Genomic DNA, 27203 nt, shown 5'->3' with positions numbered 1-27203 from the left:
GTGTCCAGTTCCGAGCCCTTCAGTTCAGGAAGGATATTGAGGTGCTGGAGCAGGTTCAGAGAAGAACAATAAGGCTGGTGAAGGGACTCAAGCACAAGTCCTGTGAGGAGAGGCTGAGGGAGCTGGGGTTGTTTAGCCTGGAGAAGAGGAGGATCAGGGGAGACCTCATCACTCTCTACAACCTCCTGAAAGGAGGTTGTAGCCAGGTGGGGGTTGGTCTCTTCTCCCAGGCAACCAGCAGTAGGACAAGAGGGCACAGTCTTAAGCTGTGCCAGGGTAGGTTTAGTTTGGATATTAGGAAGAAATTCTTTACAGAGGGGGTAATCAGGCATTGGAATGGGCTGCTCAGGGAAGTGGTGGATTCTCCGTCCCTGGAGGTTTCTAAGATGAGAGTGGATGTGATGCTTAGTGCCATGGTCTAGTAGTGCTTAGTGCCATGGTGGTAGTGGATCAATGGTTAGACTCGATGATCTCAAAGGTCCCTTCCAACCCAACTGATTCTATGATTCTATTATTCTGTGACCCAGGTGCTGGTGTCTGTGATCACCTATGGCAGATTCATTTCAGCAAAGGTAGTTGATGTGAATTTCCTCGTACTATTGCAGTAAGAAACTTTTCTACACTTCTTTTATGTTTCCTTTAATGGAAATGTCTCTCAGGCAACAAAGTTGAACACATTTTACATCCAGCAAGAGTCCCTTTCATTTGTTCCCCATTTTCTTACAAGTTTTTGTGGCCTGCGCAGCCATCCAGGAACAGAGTGGAAATGTTTCACTCTTGCTTTAAGACTAGGCAGCTACACTTAACATAAAGATCTGAAAAGCAGTAACAAAAATGAGCAGCTCTGTAAGGAATCAAAACTTAAACCATTTCTGAGTAATACTGTTTTCTTAAGACTCCTCCATTTCACAGACTTTTTCTACAGCTGTTCACTTTTCACAGAATATTCTCAGTTGGAAGGGACCCACAAGAATCAAGTCCAACCCTTATGCGAAGGTCCATATGGGGATTAAACCCACAACCTTGGTGTTATTAGCATCATGCTGTAACCAACTGAGCTAATCTCAGGGTTATCACACAGGTTGCCTCTGTTTTTCAGCTGAGACACTGTGAGTCAGTACTGTAAGCCAAAAAATACTGCTTTAGCTGACCAAAGGTTCATTTCACCTGCAAAAGAAATGAGCAGAAAGAACAAATTGTTTTTCCCTTTGGTCAAACCAAAGCACCAAATGGAAGACTTTATTTTCTACTTACTACATTTTTAGAAATTAAGTTGACAAAGAAAGGTGACTAAAATGGGGACTCTCAGGAAGGTGTATTTCTGCTCTAAGCTACTTTGTTGTGAATGATGAATAACACTACTAGAGTAAATGTCATCATTTAGTTTAAAAAAAAAGAAGCCAGCGTAAATAAAGGCATGTCCTAATGATACTGATTTACATCAGAATCAGGTCTCAGTTATTTCAATACATTGTTAGTAGTATATCATTAAATTTCAAATAAGTCTGGTGAACTGAATAATATTCTGTTCTCTTCTATGAGAATGCAGATACTGCTTCTGCTAGCTATCAAGACCTGAAGGAAACAAGTATTGGACTCTAAATGTTGTTGGTTTGAAAAATTGCATAATGAATTTCTGAGTCTTCCAGGTGGAAGATTTCTTATCTCCTCTACTGTTTATTTTTAAGTTTTTGCCAAATATGGATAGCTCTGGGTATAGCTAATGACTTCTTACACTACGAACAAGTATTAAGGGTTACTCTATTGCATGTTAAAATATTTCTATGGAAGTTTCCTGCCTATCTTTATCTATGAGGAAGTGTTATGTAAGAAGTAAAATATCTAATTTTTTTAGTTTGGAGGATTTTAGTTTTGAGAGGTGCTTCTGCTGATTTAGTCTTTGACATTGGTTACATTTTTTAGAATTAAAAATATTTGTTTAAATATTATATCTATTATATATTATATATTTGCAACAAGAAAAGTCTTTAATTTTGCAAGATATATTCACTTCTCATGCTCAATACACCAAAATATACCTCTCAATTTGCTTGCACACCCTTGCCTTAGACGGTTTATTGCTCAGGTAGAGTAAGGGACATACAACAGTATGGATGAACTTACTCCTTAAATCCATATACGATACTTCCATCTATTGCTAGTTTATTAGTAGCACTGTGAATTTTTAAATAACCTATTTTTTCTTATGAACTTGTTATGTTGTTTCATTCATTCTACTATAGCACTGAGATACTCAGCTGAGTATTCTGAAATACTCCTAAGACTGGTTCTTTTGCATCTTTTAGGACCTAAATATTTGGCTAGCATTTCCCACAGGCTCATTTTAAAAGATTTTTTGTGTGGAAAGCTTAAAAGGTGGTTCATGTTTGCTGGGGTTCTGTGGGATCTCAAAAATTATATTTATAAATGTGTGTTATACTGAAAGATGTTTATAATGTCAACACACTGAAACTCACACATAAAAAATGCCTTCTGCTTTTTTTTTTCTGTGAGGAAGAAAGAAGAAATCTGTACTTAGAGTATCTCTTTCTTTTCTTTATAAGAGAACAAGCAAAGACTCAAATTCTTCAATCTGAACAGGAAGAGCATATAATCCTAAAAATGTAGATCATACTTTTCTCACCAATGACAGTGTCATTTTTTCTAGTCTATATGTAATTTATGATCATTACTGCTTGTGCCCAGGAGTGATATGCTATTTAAAAATAGTGTGTGATTCCATTAAAGCTAGCAGGTACCTTATAAAGACTTTCTCTGTTGAAAATGTGCAGGTGAGTTATTACAGTTTAAAACAGAAGAAGTGGATTTTCCTCTGGTGGATTTTCCTCAGTGCATGAGCAACCTGCAAACTAAAGTCAAATATTATTTTTATACCTGCCTATAGGATTCACAGAGACCAATTGCAACAGCTGCAATTGAAAGTCAAATAAAATACACTGCCCCACATGCTGCTGTATAAATATAACAAGCTCTATTTTTTTGCCAAACTGCTTTCTTCTTTTAGATGTTGCTGACTACAGCAAAATCATGAGTCTGTGTACTGTCTTTTTGCCTTTGCTAACAAGTCAGGGAAACTTTTTCGAAAAATACAAGAAAACTAACTTGCAGGCACTGTTATCTCATTTTCCACTTAGCTAGTTTAAAACTGACTCATTTGATAAACAGTGAACAATCACTTGGTATTGTTAGATATATGAATGTATGTGTTATCTAATTTTCCAATTAGCAGGAAGAATTTAGACATTCTTGTGTCTTGTGTTTGTCTCACTCCTGGCATCACTGATACAAATTAATGTCCTTGTTCCCTTTACACTCTCTGGAATACAAAAAACAGTGTAAGTCGATATCTATTTCAGTTCTGAAGCACAGGATCTGTTTCCACTTGAACAGCTGAAATGGTAACTTACACCAAGACTGGATTCTACATATGCAGAAACCCTAATTTCCAGTAACCTTAAAAAGGATTTATGATCTTTTGCAACCTGGACTATCAGATCTTAATATAGCATCATAGCCCTTGGCCACAAGAATTTAAAGCTTGATCTAGTGCTCCCTGCAGTCAGTGGAAAGATGCTAATTGTTTTCAGCTTACTTTGGGTGACACCAGGATCTCATAGTCCGACTCTGCAAACCAAAACAAAGTAAAGCCTCCAGCAGCTCCTTTTGCTCCCTATGAAGGTTGGTCAAGATGGGAAGTAAGAGAGAAATGACAAATTGTCAAGACCGTGAAAATGAAATAAAAATAAAGAAACAGCTTCTTTTAACCTCTCAGTTAAATTTTGCAGCACAAAAGAAAGTTCGTTTTTATCACTGAAATATTGATGTATTTTTATAAAGACTTCACCTGTCTGAAGTTGAAAAAACCCATGATTTTAAGTAAGCAGTTCAAAAATTTTTCAGCAAAAATCAGAAGGATGCCAGAGCTTGATCTGTTCAGTATGTCGATAAGGGCTGTCATAAACAGGAGCAGTTTCTTAGCTCCTGTTCATGCCTGATAAGGATAGTCTCATCACCTGCTAGCAGTAACCTGAGTTTTCATAAGCTGTATTAACACTGACTCTGTGTTCACTTTGTGACTCTGCAAGGATGCCACTACCTTTGGAAATATGTGTTGACACTGAGAATGTTTCTGTAATTGTGTTTTCAAATCTTTCTTTTAGTGACTCTACCTACATCCTGCTGAGAAAGACTCAGTCATCTGCTACAAAAATAGCTGAAGTCATTACTGGACACCAGTGTCTCTGTGCAGAAAACCACACAGGTTAATCATGGGCAGAGACCTCTCTGTTTTGAATGAGAAACCCGTAACAGTTCCTCTTACATGAGCAGAGTAAGTCATCAGAGGTCAGCACTTCAGCTTGTCTGTCATGAGATACGCAGGGACGTTTTCCCTCCTTGTAACAGCAAGAAGCCTTAGATTTAACTAAGATTGAGAGGGGGGCCTCAGCTTCAGTACCACTTCCTAAGGACTGTGGTTTTTACTTTGTTTAACAGGGAAAACTTATGCGATCCTATTCTAGCTCTACTTGTCTGCCTTGTCTCTCAAATAATTTACCTCCCCAAAAAAACACTGGCCAGTGATCCAAACTGGTACAAGTTTTCTGGTTCCTAACACAATTTGCTTTTTACGAGTGCCAAGCAAAAAAAAAAAAAAAGGCAGCTGAGGCAGCCTGTTCAGGGCCTCCACTGATGAAAGTGGAGGTTTAACCTTGATTAGACATCAGAGGATCCACATAGAGTAAGCCATTATTAATATTGTCAAGAAGTGAAAAGCTTCATTCATAGATCTTGCCTGCTTAGACATCAAAGTCAACCAACCTCAAAAGAAATCTGCGGGGAACCAGGCATCCTTAGTTCTCATATTGATCATATTACTTGTTCTGAAAGTTTCATCTGAGCTCTGGCAGTGCTTGACCTTGCAGAGAGAACATAATGTACAAACAAGGCAAAAGCCTGTACTTGCTTTTTTTCTAAGAGTTAACGCCAGGTGAATAATTGATAGCAAATCATATATTTGGTAAAACATCTTGTTTTCTGCAAATAACTTCCCCCAAAAAATTACATTTGATAAAATGATATTGTTTTCTAATAAAAGTCCCAAAATCTCCAATCAATTATTTGTGTGTCTCGTTTGCAAAACATTCAGTGTCTGCTACTGTAAATCAAAATAAAAGCTTTTCAGTTGGGCACAAAGTATAAATTTGTTCTTTATAGAAACAAATACAATATGATCATGGACCAAACCAAAAGAAACTTTGAAATTCAAAATTAATCTTCTAGGCAATTTCTAGGCTATATATGTCCAGAAATAATCGCAGTCTAAATAAAGAGAGCACCTAGATGATACCACCTTTCCCTTCAAGACACAGTCTGTCTCAGAAGGCACCTGTTAAATCAGGCATTTATTTTGTTTGTGGAATTACTATGACTGTCACTAGCAATTTTTGCAAAGAGAGGGAGAACAGAACATGCAATGAAATTATCCATTGTGATTCTTAAACTTCATCAGATAATTAAAAAATGGCATTGCACTTTCATAAAGTTTGAGATAGGGTTTTCTATCAACAGTTTTTAGGGACAAATATTTTCAGAAAACAATCTGTAACTGGATGAAGGACAAAAGGCAGATCAGGGAAGCACCATGGGAAATGTGCACTTCTTTTTTTTTTCAAATTGTACCAGGAGTTTTGGTCCTAAATGCGAATCTGAAAATTATTGATAGCATGGAAAAATAATTACAAAATAGATTGAAAATATTTTTTTATTTAGAAGACTTTCATACATGTTAAATTTTATGAAATATCCAGAGGTAATCTTCACATTGTTTTAAAATACTGACTTCAATAAAAAGTTAAATAAAATTATCTGCAGTAAAAATTATTTTCTTTTAAATTAATCAAAAGAAAGTAACTAGGGGAAATGACAAAGAAGTCAGCAGGTGAGGAGAAAAGGCTAGGTAAAGAAGTAATCAAATCTTTGCTGCATTCTTTCTCAAATATTTTCCATGCTAAATTGAAGAAGTAAATTTTTTTCATCTTTTTTGTTGTAGCCTACCACATTTTGATAGTCAGTATTTAATTTTTCAACTGTATGTTTCATTTTTCAATTCCACTTTGCAACTGTGCTTCCAAATAATTTAAGAAGCATTGATCCTACATTAGCGTTGAATTTTCTCCCTTTTACCCTTCCAATTCTCTCCCCCATCGCACCCAAGGATTAGTAAGTGAGTGGCTGTGTGGCCTTTGGTTGCCACATGGGGTTAAACCACAACACCATCTTTTTCAATCTAATCTGGAATGCCTGAAGAAGAGATCAGGAGTTGCATGATAAAAGACAATCTAGTCATTGGAATTTATTCAGAAAATGCACACAATTTCCCAAAACTGTAACAAAAGTGGGAAGTGGAGAACCACAGTGAGCCCTTCCAGCTCCCTCAGACAGGTTGTGAAGGGCTGCTGCAGTGTTCCCCAGTCCCGTGGGGCACCTTCACCCACAGGGAGCCACTGGCAAACACAGCACCAAGGGACTGGAGCCACAGGAGAGCATGGTGGGACAGTGAACTATTGAAGGTTTCTCTGCTTCGGGAGACAGCTGCTCCAGCCAGGAATCTTTTGACCAGCAGATTTGTGTTTAGATGCTGGTCAGGCAATGAGTCATTGTTTTTAGAGGACACTGACCTTTCTCACACAGAGCGCTGGGCAGGTGCCGCCTGCTCCAGACCAAACAGCCGCAAAGTCACTAAAAGTGACTAAAGTCATTTGCCTTTAAGTCACTAAAAAAGGAAGAAAATTTATAGAAGCACAGGGCTGTGACCTTATCCATTTGTACTCTTATGAGGCACCTAACTTGGTATTTACGAGATGGTAATTATATTATTTTAATGTTGATGGCAACTGTTTACAAGAATGTAGCTATTTGATTAAATATAAACGGTGAGATTAAATAGCCTGTTTACTGTAACCCAGCTAAATGCCTAATTAAATAGCAAGAGAATGTTCATTGGATATTATGTTTTAACAAATATGAGAGCGTTATATATTAATACTTTAAAATACACTATTGACATTGTGCCTCATTAGTTAAACAGTCCCTCTGTTAATATCATTTAACAAATATGTGAACATTATATATTAGTACTGTAAAATACACTATCGACATTGTACCTCATTAGTTAAACAGTCCTTCTGTTAAAAGCACATTAAAAGTACTTGAACTGTCAACAGTCTTGGTTCCTAATTTATAGTACCTCAGTAGTGGTTTATTTTACCCTGTTTACAGATCCCTAGACAGCTACTCAAGACCCAACAAAATATAACATTCAATTCCCAGCTGTCTAACTTTGTGGAAATAAAACGCACAATCATTCACTTTATGGGTTTTTGAAGCTACGGTCCAAGATACAAAAGCTCACCTTGAAGTTATCTGAAAATTTCCTGTGAGAATAACTATGAAATTCCAGAATCTATCTGAAGTCTAATAAAAGAACTTTTTTATGATTGACATTTTTCTAAAACAAGTTCTGCCTTACTAGTAGAGGTTTTGTATCTAATGACATTTCTTCATTGAAAGCCCTTTTAAAAGATTTTTTTTTCTTAGTTCCATAATATTACTGGAAAGAAAAGGGGAAAGTTCTTGTTGCTTTGATTTTTAATTAACATGCGTTGGCATAAGTTAGGCAATTTCTATAACTATATATTTAATAGGTTGTGCTAAATAATAAATGAGAGTAAATGAGAATAAACGAGAGGCACAGATATGGTGTGTGCCTTCCTCTCTATATCATCACACTTTTAAACTATATTTGAAGTCTCAAAAAATTCTTCTCTTTCTTAATACCTGCCTAATATATGTTACTAAACCTTTAGAGTTTTTTGTTAAAGATGCAGTGAAAAGAGAAGGTAGTAGTTACAAATGTGAAATATAAGGCTTTTGAGAATTTCAGTATTATATTCTCCTTCCCTTTAACGATAAGATATTTTTAGGAGTTAGGATTTCCTTTTCTGTCCTGTGACAGGTCTCCAAAATGATGATTCTTGCACAGAGCATTTTCATATGATTGACACCACTTCGCAGAATTTCTTTTTCAGCAGAAGTAGAAAAGCAGAGAAGTTGTTTCTTGGACAGTGGTGGTTTCATACAAAGCTATTTGTATGAGCCTTCCTGACCTTCTCTGATTGATGGTTTTCTGAAGAACTGTGATACTAAGGTTTCACATCTTCTCATATCCACCATATTTTACTCCTAACATTCAGTTTACAATCAGGACATTTACTCTTGCGAACTCATTATGGATAATTTAATGATGCTGAGTATTTATATCTGGCAAAGTGTTCAGCCCATGTGCTGTATAAGGTACTCTAGTTCTTTTGCTTCTGTAAATGTTCTATATTTAAATTCAAAGAGGTGTTATTGAAAACATCATCACTAAGGCATTTCTATCTTGTTTGCATTCGAACAACTCCTGTCTCTCCAGATCTTTTCAAGCTCAGTAAGTCCTAATACCAGCAGGGAAAATTCCACTTCTGACTTCTTTTTCACATTCCTCTTCTTTCTTAACACTATACTGAAGCAATTCATTCCTCTGGTTTTGTCACTTGTGGTCTTATTTTCTTAGTATCAAAATTTCCTTCTGTTTTATCTTGTCTACCTCAGCAGCCAAGCTGTGTAAATATTGTTGACATTCCTGCTCATTTCAGTGTGGTTAAATTATCAGTTTAGTTTTGCCTAACAGTCAGAGGTTGCAGACCTTTCCACCTGCCACTAAGGCTATGCTTAACAAACACTGTATTTCAGATAACACAGTTCTGTTACCTCAACACCAGGTAATTGGCCTGATATTCCTCTTTTATCTCCATTCTTTGTGGGAACCAATCATCCAGTTAATTGCAAATTCAGTCTTGTCATGAATTTTCACTCTTCTTTCCCTGGAGGATATACCTGTTGTACAGAGCAATGCTGAGTTCTGTCTTATCTTCCATCAGAAAAAAAAAAAAAACACACAAAAAACCAACCAAAAACCAAAACAAAAAAACAGCCAACCAAAAAAAAAAAACCAAAACCAACCCTGATAATTTAATCTATTTGTGCGCAATATACCCTATCTGGTGAGTAAGTAAATTAATGATATAGTAGTTTTTGCATTGTTAAAAGTTCCCCAGTGTCTTAGGTCACAGTAATTTATGACATAAACAGCTCATCAATCCCTCCAAGGAAAGTCATGAGGAAAGAGTGGGGTCGATGAATTTTTCTTCATAATCATAAAGACTATGAGCCAGAAATCCTTGGGTACGGAGGGAGATTCCTACACTAATTTCATAAGCTGACTTGACAAATGACAGGACCTGGGCAACTATCAGGATCCCACACTTATCATGTAGCAGAAGAAACTACGGGGTGGCCCTTTGTTTACTCCACAGAGGCAAGGTTCTTTTCTTGCTGTACCCTGCTGAACAGCCCTGTATAGTCTTGAGTCTATACTTGAAATTTGGCCTTAATACCCATGTTTACCCAATGCTATACTAAAAATAAAGCTTAATTGGGATAATTTATTTACCCAGTACCAACTCATTTTTCTTGTCTAAGAAAGAAATCAGCCACTTACTAAATCCATGACTACACAGCTGCTCAAAATTACTTCTTACCAGAGGAAGTCCTACACATTAAGCAGTACAGCCATATGTTCAATGAGCATTAGTTCTTATTTGTCTGGTCAAGTCAGAGTAAGCTCCAGAGGAGTCTGCTGCTCTAGGCAAACTGCCCAGCCCAACCAGTCTGTTGCTGAATGCCCAGTCAACCTTGCCAGCTTGCGAAAACAGTACCTGTGCAATTTTGTTGCCCCTAGAAGTTGGCTGCCCCAAGCAGCCACCTGTTCTTGCTCTTAGGAGAGTGTTTTCTCAAAGTATGTTGGAAATCTCTGTTTGGAGGGAAAAAAAGCATCTTCTCAGGGCTAATTTACTATTTTGCAAATGGGAAATCAACAAAAAAAGCAATCACTGTATAACTTGTTTGTCCCAATAAATGTTTCCAGATAAAATTACACACCAGTTTCTCAAAATGTCAACGCAGATGCGCATCAACACTAATTATGTGACAGAATACGGAAAGGATTAGTCCTACGAAACACATCATACTGGGAAACCAAAGGACCACAAAGAACAGTAATTTTTATCTAACCACAGAAATTTACACGGACTAATCAGTATTGTTTCAAAAAGCCAAAACACATCAACAGCCACAGCAACTGTGAAAATTAACTTTTATGTTAAGTTATAGAAGGACTTTCTGCACAGTCCACAATATTTTTAATTAGTTCTTGTTTTCCTTCAGTCATATAAACTGGTTTTATCATCCTGATGTTGCTATTTAAATTACATTTCTTTTTCATTTAGAATTCATTCAGTGCTACAATTGACAGTAGTTAGTGCTACTTGCCAGACTTCTGCATCCAACCTAATTAGACACTGTTGTCCTACAAATTATTTTTAGATATGTTTCAAGCACTCTAATTATGCTCAATGCACTGCATTGCAAGTAAAACAATTGTTGCTTTAGTGTCTAGGTTACTGTCCATGGATAAAATCATCTACACTGAGACTGTTGAACTGCAGATGCAAAAGAGTAACTGCACAATAAATTCTCTGAAGATGAAATGGAGCAATAGAACCCTTTTTTAAAAAAATTGGCAGTTACTGTTTAGCAAGAGAAAGAATTCAAACAAATGTGTGGTAACTATCTAAATGACTGGCTAAATACATCTGGACATTTTCTTATGTGAACCTTGTTCTAAGTATTTTCAAGAGAAACGCCAAATCACACCACTGCTCCATAAAAGCTTATAAAGGTGGTGTCACCTCTCTCTGCCTCTCCTCTATCTGCTTTGGAAAGGAGCAACATCATTTTAAAATCAAAACTGCTGAAGAGGTTCTGGATGTCCATCGTATGAAGTGTTCAAGGTCAGGTTGGACAGACATTTGAGCAACCTGTTCTAGTTGAAGATGTCCCTGCCCATAGCAGGGGGCTGGACTAGACGATCATAGAATCATAGAATCATAGAATAACTTGGATTGGAAGGGACTTTAAAGATCATCTAGTTCCAACTCCCCTGCTGTGGGTAGGGACACCTTTCACTAGACCAGGTTGCTCAGAGCTCCATCCAACCTGGCCTTGAATGCTTCCAGCGATGGGGCATCCACAGCTTCTCTGGGCAACCTGTGCCAGTGCTTCACCACCCTCACAGTAAAGAATTTCTTCCGAACACCTAATCTAAACCTACTCTCAGTTTGAAGCCATTCACCCATGTCCTGTCACTACATGCCCTTCTAAATGCCCTTCTCCATCTTTCTTGTAGGCTCCCTTCAGGTACTAGAAGGCTTCAGTTAGGTCACCCCAAAGCCTTCTCTAAGTGATTCTATGATTTTATCAAATTTAAGCGTCAACATTGTTTCTCCATTTATTAAAATGTTACCCACAAATCAGTCAATATCTCTGGTTCCATCCCCCTGTATGTTTCTCGAACTTCTCTGACCATTCTACTAGTGAACAGTTGCATTTTTATCCCATCTCCCACGTTTCTTGTCTTGAATGGATAATAATAAAATTTCAGACACTTCAGATGATACTTGGTAACAAAGTAGATGATACTAGCTATTTTAATTCTCTTTAGTCTTTCTGGGTGGCATTCGTCTAATCTCCATGTCTAAAGAGTAGCTGCCTGGAGTCAATCTAGTCACCTTTTTTATAGTCAGCTAAAAGAAACAGGCACTTTCAGGGTAGCCTTTATCTGACCTATTTTAAGTATCTATTTAAGGATGAAGTGTCCCATGCCTCAGAAGTGTCTATTTCTTGCTTAGGTAAATCCTACCTTCTGTGTCTAATCAAGTTCTTACTGCCACCAGTGACCTGGTTTTTCTAATGTTTCTGACATTTATTTCCAAAGTAACAGGACTAGGAGTTCCGGAACAGGTTGTTCAAATTTGTTCAAAGTAAATCTATGCAAAAGATCTTCAAAACCAGACCTGGGTCTAGCAGGTTGATCTTTCCCTTCTGTGAGATCTTCTGAGGTTTTGGAAATTTTTTCTCTAATTAAATTGAACAAGAAGTTGAAATGTTGACATTTTACAAGACTCAACTACATTGAAAGTACAATAAAGCTCAGCTACAGAAAAGTCTGTCTAATATATCTAAAAAATTCTTTTTTTTCCCCTTTACTAAAAAAGGCCTTCAAATCTTTAAGAAAGTATTAGATAAAATTTGGAAATGTATTGAAATTTTTATTTTAAAAGTTGAAAGGGTGTCTTTCAACTGTGTCAGTATAACATCAGAAGGCTTCAAAGTCCAATCCTCTCTCCTACTGAGTTTTGCTTTTGACAGTTTTGCTTTCCTGACTTCAGTCTCACCTGAAAATTCTTGAGAGACTGCAGGTAAAGCAAATTTAAATTACAGGAAAAAAATCCTAACAGAACAAGAGAGGTCAGGTCCACATTTCATATTAGTGCTAGCATATCTTTATTAATTTCATACTCATTTTCAATTACTGTAGTAAAACTGAGCAACTCAGCTTGGTTAGCAGTTACCACAGATGTTTCCAGATTGAGGTGTTATGAGCTTGGTTCAAAGCCAAAGCTCACTTCAAAGGCACGCTGGAGTAAAACCCTCTGTCTTTCTACAGCCAACACCTGTTCCAGGCAGCTTTCTAAACTTAACATGATCGCCTAGAAAAACATGCCGCTCAGAGGTGCCTAAGTGTACAGGAACATTGCCTTTTACTGTCATGGTGGCTGGACACCTGCAGTCATTACACATACTTGGATACTAATGTGTCTAGGAAAAACCTAGGTAATAGATAACATGATCATCTTGCTGCAGTATTCAGCACTATTGAGACTTAGTCTGATTTTATTCTGCACTATCTAACATGATGTTTTAGAAATATAAAACTAATTACTTCCCTCTTCAGTTTGGCAAGAGTTAAATTTTTCAATAATTTCAACAGTACTAACCTAGCCATTTCAGATTTCTTTCTGGAGAAATAGCTGGCCCTGAGGACAAACCCTGCTAAATTTAGTTCATACTAGATTATAAAGGATCGAACTGAGGGACTAGCGGTCCAATCAATTCTGTTAGTCTAGAACTCAGAGCTCTTAAATTACGATGTAAAGAATTCACTACTAGGAAATTAGGTTATCTGTTTCCCACCATATCAGTGTTCTGTTCACTGTGTTTAAATGCAAGAGTATATTTTCAGTGGTTCAAAAAAATCCCATGTGGTCAATTTTGGTAAATGCCTTTGGTCAATCTGTGCAATAATTTTTCATAGTTGAATAATTTCCTGAACCCATCTACCACAGGGTGGCCTTGAGCTTCTGGAAGTGTCTTTCTATTTCAAACCAAAAATTCCTTCCTGAATCAAAGTATATTTAGGCTAAAGTTTCTCATATTTTTTCTCAGCCAAATAATGGGTTTGGAAATTTTAGTCAGTGTCATTTGTCTGATTGCGATAGACAAGTAAAAGAAAACAAAAATCAAAAGTCTTTTTCAAGTTTTAAGAACTTTTGGATGCTATGTTTATACTTAGGTAATTAAAAGCTAGCATCCTGTAGCCGGTTGTAGTTGGCTTCCTGCCAAACCCCACGGACTACAGCGAAAACCTCCCAGAAGAAAAGAAAAGAAAACGGAATAGCAAAAGCTATATCAAAAATATATATATATTTTACATATATATCACAGATATATACAATTAAGATACTATGTACATATAAACACAGAAACCCCAAACGGGTCCCAAAAAATGGAAAAGGGGAAGGGAAAAGGGAAAAAGGGACAAAAAGGGACAAAACAAAACAGATCTTCACAATCGAAAAACCCAGGAACTAGCAAAATAAAGAACTAGCAAAATGAAATCTCACCACTTCCCTTGAGAAAAGCAGGATAGCCAGACCTGGTCAGCATTCTCTACCTCCTGCGTGGCAGACAACAGCAGTCGCTACAGGCCTCAACTCCAGATGAGCAAGACCAATGCAGGGACCTACTGTTCCTGAACCTCACCGGAAGAGAAGAGAGCGAAGCCTCCTCTTCCTTTCTTATTTATACCTCTATTTACGTAAAGGATAGCATGGAATATTGGGAACATAGGGTACTTCCCTGGTTACAAGCTAGTCTCCAGGAAGGCCTAGACTGAAACTATCACACATCCGCACATGCATGTACACAACTCTCTTCAACCATGGACCTGATCTTGTTACATTTGCTTAGAATTCTCTATTAAAAGGAAGAATAAAAGTGTAAGTGCCAAAATCCTAACAGCTTTGGTCTACATACACAACAAGAGTCTGAAAAATAGTATTAGTGATCTTTACACTGCAGTAGAAGCAGCTATTGCCTTCTTGTATTAGTATTGCCTACCACAGGTGTTTCGCACCAGGAGGTACTGGTCTCTTTTGATACTATTAAGAAGGGCACTAAGGTTCTGTAAGGCGTGATTCACAATGCTGTTATTTATTAGAGCTAGCATCATAAGAAGTGAACGTTATAGATAATCTATATCACTTTAGATGGGGACCCACCCGGGGACCTCAGATGATGTAGCATCTAAGAGCACTCTAACCCCTGTGTGGCACACCACGCAGACCCTGCCCACAGCAGAGATTTTCTCTCCCTGTCATTCAAGCTATTTGCAGGATTTTCTTAAAGTAAACAACTCTATCTTTTCTACAGCCAAATGCTGTTCAGCTGAGAACTTCTTGCTAACTTTTAGATCAAGGCAAGGTCAAGCAGGTGGCATAGTTGCAGGTAGGAGGTGGGAGTTGCCTGCAGGACGCTCTGTCACCGTAAGCTGGTTGAGTTCATTCCGCAGCCCAGAAATTTGGTAGCTCAGCTCAGGGCTGAAAGCCATGCTGTATGTGGGTGCAAAGATTAACTGCTGCGTGTGTCTCTAACTTCTCCATGTGCAATAGTCTTCTGATCAGAGTCACTAACATGGGACGATATAAAGCCTTGTTTTGTCACTTGTAGTTTTCTCAAGTGTTTCTCTGTTTCAAAGGACAGTGAGATGACAGAAGAACTTCACACTCTTTTAAGATAATATGTAACTGTGGTGGGTTGACCTTGGCTGGATGCCAGGTGCCCACTCAGCCACTCTATCACTCCCCTTCGCAGCCAGACAGGGGAGAGGGTAAGGTGGAAAACAGCCTGTGAGTTGGGATAAGGTGAAGCAGAGTGAAAGATAACACAGTTTAGTCTCTACTTCCCATGAGCAGCAATGGTCGACCACTTCTGAGAAGCACACATAACAGTTTCTCAGCAAACAGCCATTGGAGACAATGAATGCCTGCCTTCCTGCTCCTTTCCTTAGTTTTTATATTTGAACTGACATCATATTGTATGGAATATCCCTTTGATTAGTTTGGATCAGCTGGCCTACTTGGGTCCCCTCCCAGGATCTTGCCCTCGATTGAGGAATGTTACAGTGCTGATGCTGTGCTCAGCAGTAGCCAAAACACCGGTGTGTTATCAACACCCTTCCAGCTACCAATGCAAAGCATAGCACTGTGAGGGGTCCTGTGGGGAAATGAACTCCAGCTCAGTCAGACCCAATACAGTAATCCAGCCTGGATGGATCATCCTGAGGAGATATCTCCTATGAAGAAGACTGAGATAGCCCACTTATGTTAAACACCCAGTGTCCAGACAGAGTGAGATCAGCATGATCAATGCCATGTCACATGTCAAACACTCTAATCAAAATTAGAGTCAAGCTGTGAAGAAACCTGTAGGAATTTTGATTTAGTAGTGGAATGGTAGTGCTGCAATAAGTGTGTTTGCTCTGCCCAAAATCTTGCAGGTTTTGAGTGACAGACAAACTCTACTGATTGCATACTAATTGTGACTTCATACAAGCTTGCAGCTTGTTTAAACAAGTCTGTGTGTGTTAAAACAGAGAAAATGTAGGCTAGAAATAAAGAACCAGAGTGCCCTCTGATAAGCAAAGACAGAGGATAAAGGGCCCAGCACAACTTGGAGGTAATTTGTCCTTAACACAGGTAACATCATAGGTGGGAAAGATACCTCTTCTGTACTGCAAAGGGGATAGTTCACACATCCAGGCATATTAGCTAAAAGATATAGTTCAGTAATCTTTAGCCATTTAGAGATTCTTTAGATTTATTTTTTTTTCTAATCTGAAGTGGCTGCAGAGATGAAGGAGTTGGGAAGTGAGGAGCTGAAGGAGTTGGGAAGTGAGGAGCTGAAGAATCAGTATTCCAAGTTTAAAGCCAAGCTATATTCAGGCATATTCCATAGATCCATATGCACACACATGCACAAGCAAACAAAAAACAAAAAACAAAACCTACCAAAAATCAAACAAATCCTTTGCCAATCAGGCCAAACCCTATCAAATATCCAAAGGCTTTCCAGGTTTTTTGATAAATTATTGAATGTATCTCATTCTTTTAAATGAACAACTTCTAATTAGCACTATTAAAGGGAAGGAAACACTGGAAACACTAAAATATCCTTACTTAAATTATTTTACAATTTTTCTAGCGGTGTGAAAGACAGCCTTTTTTAGCAGACATTTATTGCTTTAGAAAAAATAATAAGAAACACTGACAAATTTATATTTTTGAAAGCAAATATATTTTTAAGAAAAAGAAGGTATAATTGGTTGCATTAATAGGGACATTTTTCAGTTATTAGTAACAACAAAGTACATTGCAAATTAAAAAGAAACTCTTACATTGTGTGTTTCCTTGAATTGTTGCAATACTCTGGAAAAGAAAATTATGTCTGTAGAAGGTCTTCCGTTGTAGATTATTTTATTATAAAAAGATGTGAAATAAAAATATATAGATAATGACATATTTAGCCTTTTTATTTTCACAGTTGGATCAGTTGTTTCTCCTAGAGGAATAAGACTGTGTAACTTATTCACACTACACATTTATGCCAAACTAACTGAATTCATTAATGAAGTGGTAAAGATCCTGCTGTTTTAGCATGGTTGGATCACATTGCAGTGGAAGTGAGATCACATGTTTAAGAAACTCAGTCTTCTCCAGGATTGAGATTCACATGCAAAACTGGAGGACATTGCTTTCAAATGAATCATAAGAAGAAAAGAAAGAAGAGAAAGATCTTCTAAAGCATGTCATAAAACAGTCTTTGACAGTCAGCTGATAAACAGAGCTGAAGAAAAGTTAAAACTAGGACAAAAGATAAAATGTCTAAGCGGTTCACAAGAATACTGATGCAAACCAGTATATTGAGAAGTCACTAATACTAGAGGGAAACAGCATGTGATGACAGAAACCATTAGAAAAACCCTTAGGCATAAAAAACATTTTCTGAAAAAGGAAATTAAATTTGCGAGTTATTGACTCTAAAGCTTAAAACTACTTGGGAACTATGTCTTATTTTATATACAAAACCAACTGGTAAGGGTTATTTACAATATGTTACTTTTGTAGCTTTTTATGAAGAAAATTCTATACATCATTCCTCTAAGAAATAAGAAGAAAATTCTAGAAATAGCAAACTTGCTAAATCAATTTGAAACTTGTAAAGAGTAACACAAAAAGAAGCTCTACTGAGTAAGACTAAATATTCCTCTAGCCCAGTTTCTTGTCCCTGGCAATGACTAATGGGGAATGCCTAGGAAAGAGAAAAAAAGAGGACAAACAAATAGTGATATCTCTTGTACATATTCTTCTCACATCCAAAAGTAATGGATCGGAGATTTCCTGAGCCAAAGGTTTGACATATTTTATTGTTGTTTTTATTTAATATCCTGTGTAACTTCTTCTGCTGTGCATTTGTCTTACTTTTTTTTTTTACTCAGTGTAAACCTCTGCAAGTTGTGTTCCACTCTCTCTTGAACAGAGGGGTTTCACAGCTTTGCCACTGCTGTGTGAACAAGCATTTCTATCTATCTTGAAATATTCACCTTCTGATTTCATTTCATTTTTCTTCAAAAGAACAACAAATATTTTTTCTATATTTATCTAATCTTTGACACTTATGATTTTATAGAACTATACTGTTTTTTTTCCTTGGCTGACCTTTTTCCAAGCTGCAGAGTCTTTGTCTGTGTTGTTTCCTCTACAGAAGCTTCTTCATAACTTTGATCATCCTTGTTTCCTCCTCTATGCTTCCACTACCAGTAATTATCAACTTACCCCTTGATGTTTTCACTGTTGTTGATAAATGGGCTAACCAAGGAAACCTCAAGGGAAGATTCAATAGAAACCCTGGCAAAATTCCAGAAACCCATTTGTTTTCTAAGAGCATTTTAAGGTATCCTAAGTAAAACTTAGTCTGTAAGTGGTTGTGATGATATTATACTGGGGGGAAAAGTGAATAATTTGTTATGAGAACCCACCATTTTGAACTCCTCAGGCCACTGGGAAAAGCCTGAAAGACTACTTGAAAAGGTCCTTTAATTAATCTCTCTGTCCAAAGACAAGGGGACCTACTCTGGGTTAGGAGACTTTAGTGCGATCAACCTTATATACAGCTATCTCATCCAGTCTTGCTATTGTTGGATTGTAATAGAAAGGGTTCATGAAAACCAATTGGTTAGTCTGGAATTTCCCTATCCTGGTTTCAATCACATTCTGAGAGTGCAGAGACCATGACTGAACAAAAATCATTGAGGATCAGCAAAGATGAGATCACATTGAATGATTATTAGAAACTTGAAAACTGACAGACCAAACAGAAATAATTTTTTGTTCAATGAACAAAGAGGCGATAATAACGGTGTTTTATCAAGGACATTTTTTGCATTTACAATCTCCATAATTATTTCGGAAAAAGCAAAGGATGACATTGGGCTGCTTAAAATAAGACTGACACTGACTGAACAGAGAAGAGGATTTAAATACTATCTGACATTATCAAGTCAACCACTTTACAGCAATAGCAAATTGAGAGTACTTTAATTCATCTCTTAAATTTCCAAGAAAAGAAAGGTTATGTAAAACTTGAAATATGAATTTTATTTTTTAAAAACTGATTCTTCAAATGTATTAACACATTATTAGACAAATGTTATCTTTTAGATGTTAGCAAGAAGTAGAGATATCAGGTATTATTCCAAGTGGTTTACCACAGGCTATAATCCCAGTATTTAAAAATGAAAGCAGGACATTGAATAGCATGGGTTTGTAAGCACTTTCAGGAGAAATACTGGGAGCAAAACAATTAATTGTGCTACAGAGGAGTCATTTTGCTGTTATTAGACATCTGTTACTATTCTCTGTCCTTATCTGAGTTTCTGAGGTCTATCTGACTAGTTGAATTTCACTTGGCATGGCCAAAATAAAGGAAAGAGAACTGTCTCCTTGTGTTGCTATGTTGAGAGACTGATGAAGGACAACCAGGTCTCACCCTGTATGACCAGGCACCTACTCACAAGCTCCCAAGATAATATTTTTGTTTGTCTTGTGGTTACAAAGTGTCTTACATGTTGAACTCTCAAGACAGCAAACAAGCTGCACAGAAACAAATCTTAATTTCTTCTTATTTTTGCCATTAATGTAGCTGTACCTGGCAGAATGGAGTCTGTGCCAGTCCACAACATGATCTCCTGGGGTAAAAGTGGCCCAACAGCATTTGCTAGGGCTGTAAGGAAACTCCAGTCTTTCAGTTCACATCTACTTCTTTTCAGTGTGCCACTATCATCCGGCTTGGAGTTTTCCCGTGCCAAGTCTGTACCTGGCTGCCCTTGGTGGCCTGCCCCATACCTGGGTCATCGTTTCACCCTGCCTGCTTGCTCCTTTTAGCAACCTCTTTTATGTAACACCACAGCAATCACTTCAGCAGGAACAGAAACAGTGTACCACAAGTCATAGAAATAATGCAGGTGTTTCTCAGTTCCTTATTCACATATTTGGGGGGAAAACAATACAACCTATTCATATAATGGAATTATTGTTATTCTTGAGGTTGGGGTCAATGATTTGCTGGTGCAGACAAGCACAACATCAATGAAAGCAGAGGTACCCATCTGCATCAGCAAAGAATTTTGCTCACAATCTAGAGAGACAAAACTAGATCCAGCAAATAACTGGTAAGAAATGAAGAAAAAAATCTTTCTATTAGCAGAACAACAAAGCAGTAAGTATAGAGGAGTTACATTATAATGCACCCTCTATGCAGCCTGATCTTCTATTATGCTGAGGGTCTTCAATAGGACTCTTATACGACATTCACAGCTCACAAAATCAGGATTTGTGGTACTGTGACTGGTATGCAAATAGGTAATATGAGACTACACTAGATATAAATTAAACTGTAAGGGGTTTAATCTTTGTTTTGGAAATGCAATGTGCAGGAGCAATTATTAATAGAGGTTTAATTCTTATTAGATACATACATGTATGCAAATACTTTTTTCTTCTCTTTTGTTATGCCTTGAGCAAATACAAGATGAAAAAACTCCACTGATCATTTCATTTTCCCAGAAGAAAGCTGGAGGAACACGTCCGAAATGCAATTTTCTCATAATCAAGTTTCCAAAGTGTTTCAGTAGGATTATATGCAGGACAATGGGTAACGCTTCTCTTGTAACAAAGTGGTGCCGCTATTCTCCACGTGCCTTGTGAGGCTGTAATGTCCAGCCTTTTCAGCCCATGTTATTGCAACATTTCCAGACAAAAAGAAAACCTGATGAAGAACACATTGGAATTAAGCTAGATTTCAGAAAGATTTTGTATGGTTCATGTGAAACAGAACATAAAGTGTTCACGTAATTAAAATATATTGCTCTTGTGAGCTTTACTGGGCCTGACATTTCAAGGTCTGTGATGAAGAAGAACTTCCTTGCTGGTTTTCAGTTTACTGAGCATAATGTGCTTTATTTCCTGGTATTGCCATGTTGGTAGAGACTCACAATGGGCTGATAAGGACAAATTTTGAAGTGATGAAGACAAGATTCATTCAGATTCCAGTGGGATCAGACTGAACGTGTTACAGGTAATTCAATCCTGATCCAGCAGAATATCTAAGTATGTTCTTATCCTTAAGGTTTAGGAGTATGGACAGAGGTGACTTTTTCTGGTCATATGAGTGCCCTGGACTTGGAATCCTTTGAGAAAATTGTGAAGAAAGACTTGTCTCAAGGCCATACCATCTTTCTATTCTTTCTTAGCCACCTAGTCTACTGATGTAAGTAGCAGTGCTATACCAAGACAAGACCACATCACCTAATGGGTCTTTCGTATTGCACTACAGTCACCCTCAGCTTTCTGCTGCACAAGAGCTGGCAACTTTGGCTGCTCATTTATCTCAGTGTAAATGTGAACTTTACAGTATTACAGCTGTGAATATAGAAATATACACATCACCCAGAGCCTGAAATTTTCAGGACCTTCAGCTGCCAGCTAGCAAGACTACTACTTAGATTTACTGTGAAATTACATGGTAATACCAGCCTATTGTACTGTGAAAGGAAAATACTGGAAAAGTTGTTTCTTTGAGTAATCTTAGCTGTGTTACTAGTTTACCATAAATATATCCAGTATTTGATTTTTACTGTAAGTTGAATCAGTGTTTACACTATAAAGCAATTCTTTGAGGAATAGTGTTTATATTACCTGTGTATCCATGCATACAAGGAGAATAATCTTGACTTAAAGCTCCTCCAGCATTCTGACAGGCAAAAAGCACTTCCTCCCTTTCTGGAGGATCACAGGACAATCTAGGCTGGAAGAGACAGGTCTGAAAAATGCTCTGAAGGCGCAGACTGCACAACTTCTCTAGGTAACCTGTGTCTAGGTGAAATTATCTTCATGGGAAAGAAGCTTCTCCTTGTGTCCGTCCTGAACCTCTCCCATGCTAAAGAAAAAGATATATAGGCAAAGAGGGATGACTGGACTGCCTACGGATGCATCTCAACCTGCCCTGTTGCCCCCATTCAGGGAGACTCCCTCACTCCAAAAAAATTGAAACAATGCTGGTAGATGTACTCTGTAGATAATCTAATTTCTCCTCCACGACTCTTTTGATGTTCAACCTGAGCCAGTACTTTCTCTGTAAACTTGTCCACGGAGGCAAAATCCACTCTGAAAGTATTTAATGGGTCTACAACTGCAATGATAATTTTACAGTGTACAAAAGCCTCACTGAAAAGAGATACAATGGAAACCTGTTATACAGTGTAACTTGAAATAGTAATGAAAGTTAACAGCAAAAAGCAGCAAATAGTGGAGTAACAAGGTTAGTTACAAGGTAATAGCCATTTTCTCTGTTGTTTTTTTGGAAGTTACTAACAATCAAATACTCTCATTTAGTATTGAAAAAAAAATAGTAAAGCCTTAGACCAGGGTAGTAGGTGGAGCAACACATGTACTTCTCTGTTCGTTACTCCCCATTCTTTGCCTTTTACAGCCGACATATCTGAGTCATCATCACTGTTTTTCCAGCATTATCGGCATTACCCAAGTCCGCCTATAGCCCCTAGCATCAGAGCCTAGGATGGCTTTTGACCTCATTTTGTACTCAAGCCACTACACTGTGCAATCACAGACTTTCATACTATCTCGCATCAGCTGGCATTTCTGAAGATGCACAGCTGTGCAGAAATGGTCAGCTGTGGCAGTAGAAAAAAACTCACCCAACCACTCTTCATATAAAGAGAAAAACACATACCTACTGTCCTGGCAATATGGCTGTGCTGGAATAAGACACAAAAGGCAAATGCAAGCCCAATGCAGTTTAATTTGCTGCCCCAAACATAGCACCTGTGTCCTCTAAAGTGACACAAAAAACTCAGAGATGTTCTCAGAGGAACCAGTTCCACCCACCTGGGGATGATTTTTTAATGATAAGAAGAGTTGGATACATAGAAATGAAGAGAGAAAATATGAAATTATGCAGGAGGTCTCTGCTGTAAATCATCTAAAAAAAAAAAAGCTTTTAGGAATTTGCTTAGCTTTATCTCAAGCAAATGTGTTGGCTGTAAATACATTGACTGGAAAAATACACTGAATAAATCTACTGTTCCTCCCATGCTGGCTTGCTGAGAGTGAAAAATCACTTGACATAACCCTTACTCTATTTAATACACCTTGAAAAGCCTAATAAAGTCTTTTAAGCAAGGGAGATGCTTTGAAACCTTTGCTGCAATTAGAGGGAAGGATGCCTCTATTATGCTAAGAGATGAGCTGAACAAGTTTAATTTTAGTTCATGATTAAGAAAAAGTCGTGGATGTGTTGCTGCATTCAGAGACTTAAAGTCTACTGTATATCACAATGGCATATTTATGAGCAACATAATGTGATGCTCTCATTCACTCACAAAGAGAATGACATATACAAACCAATAACAATCCCAAATCTCAGAGGAATCACACACTACTTCAGCTTCCAGTTTAGTGAAAATAAATTGTTTTAGTCTGTAACAAGCTCTGCAAATTTAAATAAGTGAACAATAAATACATAATAATAATAACCTAGGACTTACTATTCTTTTTCTCTTCCAATATTCTCAGTTATAAGGGAACTTAATGAAGCTTTTAAAACAAAACTATACTAAATTCTTACTATCATAAATTTCCTTGAAAAAACTAAAAAATAAAGAGAAGTAAAGTCCATAGTTAGAATAAATAGGACAGATTTCTAATCCAACCCTTTACACAATCCTATCCTTGTATTAGGTTTGCCAACAGGGCAGGTGGAAGCCCTTTCAACGTCTGGGCAGCATCGTGTTCATGTGTGCAGCATTGTGTTCCCACATAATTCACTTAATCTGCACTAGAGGGTTTCCTTAAACATCCCTTTCCTTAACCCCCCCTGCCCCCCAAGCTGTGCACCCTGTGCACTCCCTCTCATGAGAAGCAGCAGAGAATTTAATTCAATGTTTCTTTGCTTCCTAATGCCTGATGAAAACACAATTGATTATTTAATCAGGATTTTTCCCACTTTCCCCTAATACCAATAATTCAACAAGTTACACTCTGAGCGAAGGTCAGAATCATCACAGTTCCCATCCTACAGCTCATCCCAACAAAGACTTGATTGCCTGGAATGGTGGGGCTTACTGATGTTCAGCTCTCTAGCAGCTCTGTTATAGGTATGTTCCTGTCCTCTGACAAGTACAGTCCATACGTTTGGTGGTTTTAATATGGTTTCAGCTCACATATCCCAGTTTAAATTACTTTATGTAACGTACATCCTCAAAGAAATAGTATTCACAATGTAAATGGCCCTTGTAGACATCAAGAATTTTGTAACAGAATGCTTTATTTTTGCTATGATTACTTTGGGGCATAGCAGCAGATATGGGAAATGGAATGAAATATAACTCTCAAAACAGCTGTGAAATTCTGAAATATTTTACTTTCTCTTTGAAAGTAAATTTCTTTCTAAACTTGTCAAGGCCACTGCTTTTTAAAACTCATTTTGCACTTCTGTATCCTTGAAATATTTAAAAAATATTTACTTGATTAGAAACTGACCACTCAACCTTGTCAAATACTTTTCCTGCATGTAAAGACAAAGGAATGCATTGAGCTAGTAAATTATAATAATCCCATAATCCTAAAAGCATGTTTACAGAGTTTTCATATTGTTAATTACCAAGGGAGTTGGCATTTAATTACTTTCTATGATCTTCACAAAATATTTCTCTTTTGTCTTAGCTTTTTAGAACATGTATTTATTATTTTTCTCAAATTCCCTGATAGACCCTAAATAACAAAAGAATTTAATTTGTCCAGTGTGATGAAAGATTCCATTTATTTGTCATATCTGAAATTTAAATATGGTTTTAATTTATTTTTCACATTGAGATTCTGTGTGAATTTGCTCTTTAACAATCTTGTTATTTATTTTGCATTTATTTTGTTTTATTTCAAAGTTATTCAAGATTAATAGATATATCTCTCACAGTATTGGCAACTTTCCAGATAATTTTATTAATTGTCTCTCTTACAGTCCATAATAGCAGAAAGTTCACTCTTTCTTTCCTCCTCCTTGGACCTTTCCCCAAATTGATATTCAAGCCAAACTCACATTTAAGCCAAGAAAGAATTGGTGGAATGAGATTTCAAAGATTAGGTCAAAACTCTTGAAAGCATAAATAAGTTGCCGGCACCAATATTCTCTGTTTATATATGTGTTTTATACTTAATGCTTAAAATATGAAAAAGATGAAAACCTATTTAAATGGTTGAAATGGAAAATGAAGCCACAAAACTATGTGGAAAGGTGTTCCCTGTACCCCTTTCGGACAGTGTATTCTGAAAAGCTGGTCTTTAAAAGGAAGAAAAGTAACTTTGCTAACGAAAAAGGATAGCATTTTATTTTCCAGATTAATGCTTATGATTTTTAATGAAAAAAAAACCCCACATGGAAATCACCAAACAACCTTTCAGTGTAAAATCATACCAAGGAAACAAATCTGCCGCTTTGGAACTAATACCTTACAGTCATGTGCTCTGTGTAAAGATTTTTGTGATATTACCAAGTCCTCAAAAGATCTCAGCAAAACATGTTATGAAGTACAAACTAACAATTCTGTACAAATATACAAAGCATACCCAAAACTTCTCATGATTCAAATAGTAGTTTTTTTAATATTTTCAGGTAAATAAAGAGGTAAAATAGAGACTTTAAAAATCTTAGCTATTCTATTTTGTTTTGTATGAAGTTTATAGTTTTGAAATCAACCTGACTTAGAAATTGTCTTTAAAGACAAGAACTTTAGGCTAAAGAGTTTTACTTCAGTTCCTAAACTACTTTTTTTCTTATTTGGGTTTCTTTGTTATGGTTTTGTTTGTTTGTTTATTTGGGCATTTTGTCTACTGTTGTTGTTTTGTTTGGCCACAGAGCTGAAAATTCACTTGTCTACACAGTTCATCTGGCCACATGTTGCCTAAAGCAGTAGACAATGCTTGAAAGTTAACTCAGCAGTATGTCCAATTCAGAAAAGCTTTGGTTTGATCTGTAATGCATAGGACACATATTTGATTAAAAACCTGCACAGCAGCAGTCAGTCCTATTTATTCCCCAGGGAACAAATATTATTCTCCCCAGAGCATGTTCAAAAATTAAGTGAAATTAAGAAGAAATAATAAATTTAACCCTCAATTTCAATAATCCTCAATACATTCAGGATTTTGGGGTGAATGTTAGCAATTAGATAACAATCTAATAGTGGGATGTACCTATATAAATAACACTTGATCCAAAATTCTTAATGGACCTTCTTTTAAGTATTTTTTCCAAATGACATTGGACAAAATCGGTAATTAAAATAGTATCCCTTTTTGCTATGAGGGTATTTGAAAAAAAAAAATTTGTGCAGCTGCCTCATCACCGAACAAGTCACAGACAAAACTGTATTAAAATTAATTTTTAACTTTTCTTCCCTTCTTTAGGAACAGCTTTCTTAGCACATTGAATTTCAGCTGGCCAGTTCCTCACTACTCTGCACTTTCTATCATCTTTACCCTGAAGCAAAGCAGAATCATTGTGTATCATAATAGTACCTATAGCGTAGATGTGACTCTGTGTTTCCAGACAGTGGGGATGTGGGCTGTCTTTATGAGCTAATAATTCTTGAATGAGACATACCGTTTTGATAAAGAGGGGATGAGTGCTTGAGGTCTACTTCTCTTGTGCATCTCTGGGGGAGACAGGATGCTGCTGGGACAGCTCCTGCGTTCACTGTATCTCTCTTCACTGCCATGGCTGGAAGAGAGAGAGGTGATACCATCATCTTCCAATATTTCCTTAGAAGTCTGATTTGTTGATCTGTAATGATTTTCTGCTTCACAGGAACACAGACCCGACAACAGTAACAGCAGTTGTTGTACCAGATCACTAGAGATTTACAGAGTTCCTTATTTCCAAGGAGTATTGCTGCAGTGTGGAGGTCATGGTCCTGACAGAGAGCCACTGTGCAATGTTATAAGACTTTCATTGCTGTAAAACTTCAAATCTAAACAAATAAATGTGTCCAGTGCAATATAGTTCTCTTTTATGTCCCGGGCAAGTCTGCAGTTTCCATGGTTACCAAGGGGCAGACTAACAGAGAAACTGTCCAAATTTTCTTTCAACAGATTTTTTATGATTCTCCGTTTGAAAAGTTAGAATCAATCCCTTGTAACACATATTCATGAATCTTCAATTTGATGTTTATTTAGAAATGTACGCAAAAAGCAATTAAACAATTTTAATCT

General features: G+C 37.0%; 1 long non-coding RNA gene across 2 annotated transcripts; it reads left to right on the top strand.

The window, feature by feature from the left end:
- The first annotated feature begins 524 nt into the window (after positions 1–524).
- Positions 525–26918, top strand: LOC108505505. 2 transcript variants are annotated; one of them, XR_001877538.1, is made up of 3 exons: positions 525–604; positions 21046–21186; positions 26800–26918. It is a non-coding gene; the product is annotated as an uncharacterized LOC108505505 (long non-coding RNA). The 2 variants fall into 2 exon arrangements; XR_001877539.1 differs by having other exon boundaries at positions 535–572.
- Positions 26919–27203: the final 285 nt, after the last annotated feature.

The sequence above is a fragment of the Lepidothrix coronata genome, unplaced genomic scaffold (assembly GCF_001604755.1).
Source record: "Lepidothrix coronata isolate B3197 unplaced genomic scaffold, Lepidothrix_coronata-1.0 Scaffold193, whole genome shotgun sequence".
NCBI lineage: Eukaryota > Metazoa > Chordata > Aves > Passeriformes > Pipridae > Lepidothrix > Lepidothrix coronata.
This window is presented reverse-complemented; position numbering and strand designations above follow the sequence as displayed.